This window comes from Heterocephalus glaber, unplaced genomic scaffold (assembly GCF_053883595.1).
Source record: "Heterocephalus glaber isolate CG9 unplaced genomic scaffold, H.glaber_assembly_v1.0 deba00001457, whole genome shotgun sequence".
NCBI lineage: Eukaryota > Metazoa > Chordata > Mammalia > Rodentia > Bathyergidae > Heterocephalus > Heterocephalus glaber.
Window position 1 is genome coordinate 1,591,649 of NW_028258305.1, and position 8,504 is coordinate 1,600,152.

General features: G+C 38.6%; 1 pseudogene; it reads right to left on the minus strand.

Moving 5' to 3' along the window:
• Positions 1–7,738: 7,738 nt before the first annotated feature.
• Positions 7,739–7,801, minus strand: LOC147826914 (small nucleolar RNA SNORD36; annotated as a pseudogene).
• Between the last annotated feature and the right edge of the window lie 703 nt (positions 7,802–8,504).

An 8,504-nucleotide genomic window follows, 5' to 3' on the forward strand; every position in this document is an offset into this window, starting at 1 on the left:
GGTTTTTGTCCTTGGCTCTATTGATATAGTGTATTACATTGATTGATTTGCATATATTGAACCATCCCTGCATCCCTGGGATGAATCCCACTTGATCAGGGTGTATGATCTTCTTGATGATCTTCTGCATTCTGTTTGCCAGTATCTTATTAAGGATTTTTGCATCTATGTTCATTAGTGAGATTGGCCTATAGTTCTCTTTTTCAGTTGGGTCTTTCTCTGCTTTGGGGATCAAGGTGATGCTTGCTTCCAGGAATGAATTTTGGAGTACTGCTTCCCTTTCAATTTCACTGAAGAGTTTAAACAGTAGTGGCAGCAGTTCCTCTCTAAATGTCTTGTAGAACTCAGCAGTGAAGCTACCAGGGCCCAGGCTTTTCTTAGTTGATAAGTTTTTAATTACATTTTCAATTTCATTGGTTGATATTGGGTTGTTCAGAATTTTTAGGTCTTCTTTGTTCAACTTTGGTAATTCATATGTATCTAGGAATCTGTCCATTTCTTCTGTGTTTTTCATCTTATTGTCGTATAGGTTCTGGAAGTAGGTATTGATGATCCTCTGGATTTCTGCTGGGTCTGTTGTAATTTTACCCTTTTCATTCCTAATTGCATGGATTTGGGCCTTTTTTTTCCTTTTTCTGACAAGGTTGGCTAAAGGTTTGTCAATTTTGTTGGTTCTTTTGAAGAACCAACTCTTGGCTTCATTTATTTTTTGTATCATTCTCTTAGTCTCCATTGCATTGATTTCTCCTCTGATCTTTATAATTTCCTCCCTTGTATGAGCTCTGGGGTTGTCCTGCTCTTCTTTTTCTAGAAGCTTGAGGTTCAGCATCAGGTTGTCTAATTGGGCTCATTCTGTTTTCCTAATATGCGTATTCAGTGCTATGAATTTCCCTCATAAGACTGCTTTCATTGTGTCCCATAGATTGTGATATGTGGTATTGTCATTGTCATTTAATTGAAGGAACTGTCTGACTTCTTCTTTAATTTCCTCTGTGACCCATTGGTTATTCAGAAGTGTGTTGTTCAATTTCTGTGTGTTTATGAAATTTTTTGAGTTTCTTTTGCTATGGATCTCCAATTTCATTGCACTATGGTCTGATAATGTACAGGGGATAACTTCAATTCCTTTGCACTTACTTAAACATGTTCTATGTGTGAGTATGTGGTCTATTTTTGAGAATGACCCATGTGCAGCTGAGAAGAATGTGTATTCTGATTTTGTGGGGTGGAAGACTCTGTAAACATCTGTTAAGTTCATTTGTTCAAGAGTTCGATTGAGTTCTAGTATTTCATTACTTATTTTTAGTCTAGTTGATCTATCTGTTTGTGACAGTGGGGTGTTGAGGTCCCCCATTACAATTATATTAGTGCATATATGACTTTTCATGTCCATTAGTATTTGTTTTATATAGTTGGGTGCACTAGTGTTTGGTGCATAGATATTTATGATTGTCATCTCTTCCTCTTGGATTGTTCCCTTTACAAAGATGTAGTGTCCTTCTTCATCTCTCTTAATCAGTGTTGGTTTGAAATCTACTTGATCTGCCAAGAGGATAGCTACTCTTGCTTTTTCTTGGGTTCCTGTGGCATGGAGTATTGTTTTCCACCCTTTAACTTTCAGTCTATGAGTTTCCTTTTGAATTAAGTGTGTTTCTTGTATGCAGCATATTGTTGGATTTTGCTTCTTGGCCCATTCTGCCAGTCTATTTCTTTTGATTGGTGAATTGAGACCATTAACATTGATGGTTATAACTGAAACGTATTGACTTGTCATTGCCATGACTTTTTCTTTTTGTTGGGTTGTCCCCCTTTACATTTAATTTCTTGTCATGCCAGATGGGTTCATTCTGCTTTGCTTCCTGGGGTTGTGATCCTCAATGTCTGTTCCTAGGATATTGTGTAAAATTCTTTGGAGTGCTGGTTTGGTATTCACGAAGTTCCTAAGGTGCTCCTTGTCATGAAAGTATCTTATTTCTCCATCCATTTTGAAAGATAGTTTTGCAGGGTACATCAATCTTGGTTGGAGTCTGTCTTCTTTTAGGGCTTGGAATATGTCACTCCAAGCTCTTCTTGCCTTGATGGTTTGTGTTGAGAAGTCTGCTGTGATTCTGATGGGCTTTCCTTTGTATGTGATTTGTTTCTTTTCTCTGACTGCTTGGAGAACTTTGTTCTTCTGTTGAGTTTCTGGAATCTTAACAATTATATGCCTATGTGTAGATTTTTTTTGATCAAGGCTATTTGGAGTCCTATATGCCTCACTTATCTGTATGTCAAGTTCTTTTCCCCTGCTTGGGAAGTTTTCTGCCATTACTTCTGTGAAGAGTTTTTTATGTCATCTCCACTCTCTCCTGTTTCTTCATTGACTCCAATCAGTCTTATGTTATTCTTCTTTGCATCATCTAGCAGCTGCTGGATTGATTTCTCATGTTCCCTTATAATTTTGAAGCAATTTTTCTTTTCCTCATCACTAATTGCGATCTTATCTTCTACATCTGAAATTCTGTCCTCACCTTGGCTCCTTCTGCTGTGTAGACTTTCAGTGGAGTTTTTCATGTCCTGGAAGTCTATTTGCATCTGTTTTATGGATTCCATTTGTTTCTTATGTTGGGATTCCATCATGTTCCTGAGCTTCTCTCTAGATTTATTAATCATGTCTTGCACTAGGGGCACAATTTCTCCTGTTATCTGAGAAATTATTTCTGATGTCATTTTTTCCAGACCCCCTTTTGTTGCCAGTTCAGTGGGTCCAGGTGGTTGAGTATGAGAGTGTTCCATCTCATTTCCCTTTGGGGTTGTTGTAGGTGACCTGGAAGTCTGGTTTTGAGACTTATTTTTGTGTTTTCTCATTTTGACTGGGCCAGGGGCTGTTAGAGCCTGCACGGATTTCCTCCTCTGAGCTGGGTGAGGTGGGACACGGGCTGGGAGCAGTGGTAGGGATGGTGACTCAAAAGCCCTTTTCTGTGGGCTGGGAGCAGCCAGAGGGATGGTGGCTGGGAAGCCCCTTCCTCTGGACCAGGAGCAGTGGGATGGTGGCTCAGAAGCCCCTCCCTCTGGGCCAGGAGTGGTGGGAGGGATGGTAGTCTGGAAGCCCCTTCCTCTGGGCCAGGAGCAGTGGGACAGAAGGTGGCCCAAAAGCCCTTTCCTCTGGGCTGGGAGTGGCAGGAGGGATGGTGACCGGGAAGCCCCTTCCTCTGGACCAGAAGCAGTGGGATGACGGCTCAGAAGCCCCTACCTCTGGGTCGGGAACAGCAGGACTCAGTACCTCAGTCTGGTGGTCTGGTGTCCTCTGCGACTTTGTAGTGTGGAACCAGGTGGCTGCCTGTCTGCAGTGCAGTGATTTAGTGTCTTCCACACAACTTGGGACCTCGGTAGGGCGTGCACAGACCTTCCTGTGTGCAGCAGGCTGATTTTGTGTGTTCTGTGTGACTCAGGACCTCGGTAGGGCATCTAAACTATTCTACTCTATCTTGTCTCATGCCAATATGACCCTGAAAATTTTTTTTTTTTACGTTGACTATTTTTTGTATCCTTGCATTTTAGATGACTTTTAGATTCAACTTTTTGTGTTCTGTAGAAAATGCTTTTGAGACTCTGACTGGCATTTCATTGAGTTTACAAACTAATTATGGGAAACTTGATATTTTATAAAACCTAGTCTTCCCATTCATTTGGAAAAAACATTTTTAGTACTTCAGTAAAGTAGTTTAATCAGGAAGTTTATGTATCTCTTTATTTGGTTATTTCTAGGTATTTTATAATTTTTATTACTCTGGGTATTTAAAAACTATAACAATTTCTATTAAGTTGTTTTTCTGATGTAGAAAATTATTGTTTTTTTGCACTAACTAAACAGTTAATATAAAAATGAGACAAAGAAAACTAATGAGCTAAAAATTAAAGCAAAGAAGAAAGAAATATACAAAGGTGGTATATGAGTCTTTTAATGGTTTTAATGAGCAATCCTGTTCCCTCCCGGTGCTCCTGGCCCAGAGGTAGGGGCTTCTGTGCTGCCATCCCACTGGTCCTGGTTCAGAGGAAGGGGCTTCCTGGCCACTATCCCTCCCGCTGCTCCCAGCCCACAGGAAAGGGCTTTTGGGCTGCCTCCTGTCCCACTGCCCCTGGCCCAGAGGAAGTGGCTTCTGGGCCACCATCCCTACCACTGCTCCCAGCCCTGTCCCACCTCACCCAGCTCAGAGGAGGTGATCTGCCAACAGCACACCCCCGCCTCCCAGTCGAAATGAGAAAACAAGTAAATAAGTCTCAAAACCAGACTTCCAGATCACCTACAGCAACCCCAAAGGGAAATGAAATGGAACACTCTGATACTCAACCATGTGGGCCCACTGAACTGGCAACAAAAGGGGATCTAGAAAAAATGACATCAGAAATAATTTCTCAGATAACAGGAGAAATTGTGCCCCTAGTGCAAGACATGATTAATAAATCTAGAGAGGAGCTCAGGAACATGATGGAATCCCAACATAGGAAACAAATGGAATCCATAAAACAGATGCAAATAGATTTCCAGGACATGAAAAACTCCACTGAAAGTCTACACAGCAGAAGGAGCCAAGGTGAGGACAGAATTTCAGATATAGAAGATAAGATTGCAATTAATGATGAGGAAAATAAAAATTGCTTCAGAATTATAAGGGAACATGAGAAATCAACCCAGCAGCTGCTAGATGATGCAAAGAAGAATAACGTAAGACTGATTGGAGTCAATGAAGAAACAGGAGAGAGTGGAGATGACATAAAAAACTCTTCACAGAAGTAATGGCAGAAAACTTCCCAAGCAGGGGAAAAGAACTTGACATACAGATAAGTGAGGCATATAGGACTCCAAATAGCCTTGATCAAAAAAAATCTACACATAGGCATATAATTGTTAAGATTCCAGAAACTCAACAGAAGAACAAAGTTCTCCGAGCAGTCAGAGAAAAGAAACAAATCACATGCAAAGGAAAGCCCATCAGAATCACAGCAGACTTCTCAACACAAACCATCAAGGCAAGAAGAGCTTGGAGTGACATATTCCAAGTCCTAAAAGAAAACAGCCTCCAACCCAGATTGATGTACCCTGCAAAACTATCTTTCAAAATGGATGGAGAAATAAGATACTTTCATGACAAGGAGCACCTTAGGAACTTCATGAATACCAAACCAGCACTCCAAAGAATTTTACAAATTATCCTAGGAACAGACATTGAGGATCACAACCCCAGGAAGCAAAGCAGAATGAACCCATCTGGCATGACAAGAAATTAAATGTAAAGGGGGACAACCCAACAAAAAGAAAAAGTCATGGCAATGACAAGTCAATACGTTTCAGTTATAACCATCAATGTTAATGGTCTCAATTCACCAATCAAAAGAAATAGACTGGCAGAATGGGCCAAGAAGCAAAATCCAACAATATGCTGCATACAAGAAACACACTTAATTCAAAAGGAAACTCATAGACTGAAAGTTAAAGGGTGGAAAACAATACTCCATGCCACAGGAACCCAAGAAAAAGCAGGAGTAGCTATCTCCTTGGCAGATCAAGTAGATTTCAAACCAACACTGATTAAGAGAGACGAAGCAGGACACTACATCTTTGTAAAGGGAACAATCCAACAGGAAGAGATGACAATCATAAATATCTATGCACCAAACACTAGTGCTCCTGACTATATAAAACAAATACTAATGGACATGAAAAGTCATATATGCACTAATATAATTGTAATGGGGGACCTCAACACCCCACTGTCACAAACAGATAGATCAACTAGACAAAAAATAATGGTTTTAATGGTTAATCTTATAATTAGCTACTACACTGAATCTTCCTATTGGTTCTGTATGCTTTTTGATTTACATTCTTTGATTTAAAAAACAAAGAATCATGTCAGCTGATAGTAATGGCAATGTTGTTTAGTTTTCTTCAATATGTATGAGTTTTGCCAAGTTTTCTTATCTAACTGCCTAGATGAAGATCTCCAGATTAATGCTGTATATCATCACTCTCTGGTTTTGATTTTAATCAAATGCTTGTATTACTTCAGTATAAGGTATTATATTTGATGTAATAGTTTTTATTAAGTCAAGGATTACTAATATAGTGAGTTGGATAGTAAATGTTTAAATTTGAAATTTGTTGAACTTCAGAAAAAACCCTACTTAGCAATTTTAAGAAATGATTTATTAATTAGAGACATACCTTTAAAGTAAGAATGATTTAAAAATGTGATGATCTCAAATATTTTCAAAGAACACAGGAGGAAGGAAAGCCAGGAAGTGGAAAGCATGATAAGCATGTTGCCTATTCCAAGGTGAGTTTATAAATACAAATTATTTTTCAACATGTAATTAAAGCATTTTAACACTTATGTTCTGTGTAAATTTAATCTTGAGACAAGTAGAAATAAAACAAGTAATTTCTAAACCATTAGTACAAAAAATGAAGCAAAGAAAACTAATCAGCCAAAAATAAAGCAAAGAAGAAAGAAACATACAAAGGTGGTACATGAACATAAAAGCAGAAAAGGGAACAGTTGTCATTTATAAAACATCAGTTATCAAAATAAAGATAGAGTAAAATAACCTATCAACAGGTAGAGACACTGAGGGTTAGAGAATAAATTCCAGGTATTTGATATTTATAAGAAACACACAAAAGAAAATGAAAATGAAGAGATGGACAAAGTTATAGCAGGAAAATTATAACCAAAAAAGGTAGATGGAACAAGATTAATTACTAAGACAATAGATTCCAATAGGAAAACCATTATAAAATCAAAGAAGGATATAACATGCTATTGGTCCATTGAGAAGACAAAATCATTACGAACTACAATGAAGACATTTGGTATTCATCTATTGTAATATGTCATCAATCTCCTAGAGTTTTCAGTTCCTTGGAGTTAGACATGGCTATTTATTTACAAAGAAGGGAGAGGTAAAGTCCTAAGTAGATAGTTAACATGACAGCTTGTCTAGCCTGGGAGACACATGAAGCCACTTCTGAGGAACTGACATGCAGAGGGATGTTTAACTACTGCCTGCTGGACTTTTGGTGAGGTGTATGCCTCTGGGTCTCAGTCTAAAATAGTGTTAAGTAGAATCCAATCCAAGAAGCCTTTGAGAGCTGTATAAACCTAACAGCACCCATACTAAGAATCCCTGGGATTAAGATCTCCTTGCTGTGCTCAAATCATCTGAATGAATTAAACATGTAATTGAAAGGCTCATTGTATGCTACTAGAATGGTTTACTGTACTAGAAATAAAATGAAAATGAAATCATTTTCTCTTTCAAATAAATATTATATACTGCAGGCTTCACTGGCTCCATTAGCACTGTCCGACTGCACAGAGGTGATTATATTATTTATAACACATGCAAATACTAAGAGGCTCTTTCAACTTCAGGCAGAGAATCACTGCAGAATTCTTTCTTTATTCCCTTGCTCAGTATTTTTTGTTCCTTTCTTCCTGTTTTTTTTTTCTAAAACTTACAGACTGTTTTTTTTTGTTTGTTTTTTACTCCAGAGCAGGCAGCCATTTTCAAAAGATATTTCTTTGCTCAGTATTTGAGCAAGTCATAGCTAGCACCAACAAGAGACTGGTCTGAAAATTCCTTGTTATAGTCTGGTTGGGCCACAATTGGTTTGCAGGTTACCTTCCTTGTATAAACTTAGGGACTCAGATTGTGTTTGCAGTTAATAAATGCCTGTACTATCAGTCACTGACTCTACAAGAAGTTCTTTGAAGCTACAAGGAGATTCCAGGTAAGAAAATCTTTATCATCATTCTGCACAATATGATAAGAAGGAAATAATCATTGCTATTCATGGAGCATTCGTAAGGCACCACAGACTTCATATATATCATTTCTTGTCTGATGAGGAAACTGAGGATCAATGATGTAATTGTTAACTCAGTGCCACCTCATACAAAGAAGAGCCAGGGTTGAACTAGCACCCAAACACGAACTTTCCCACTTGTAGCTTTTATAAAAAGAAATGACTGAAAATTCTATGATTTTTTTCACATTAAAAGGTTTTGCCTCAATTGTGGGTGGGCTTGTGGTTGTTTCAGTCTCATAGATATGACTGAAGTGATGCTATGTGACTTTTGAAAAGAGGTCATGAAAGGTCATGTCTTCTGCTTTGTTACCTGGAACATTTATTCTTGGATCCCTGAGCTACCAGGTAAGATGCCTGATTGTCTAGATGCCACCATTAAACATGAAAGCCCAGGTCACAGGGAATGGCCACATGTGGAAGCATTGCAACTCCAGCTAAACACAAACTTTGAGACATCCCCATTCAAAGGCCAGACATGCAACTGGAGAAGCCCTGCATGTTTCTGGCCTCAAGCATCTCATTTTCCCCAGACATTGGGCTCTTTGTACCTGAAGCCCTGTACTCTATGAAACACAGGTAAACTATCTTCTGGTCTCCTATCCAAATTTCTGACCACAGAATCCTGAGAAAAATAAAATACTTGTTGTTTTAT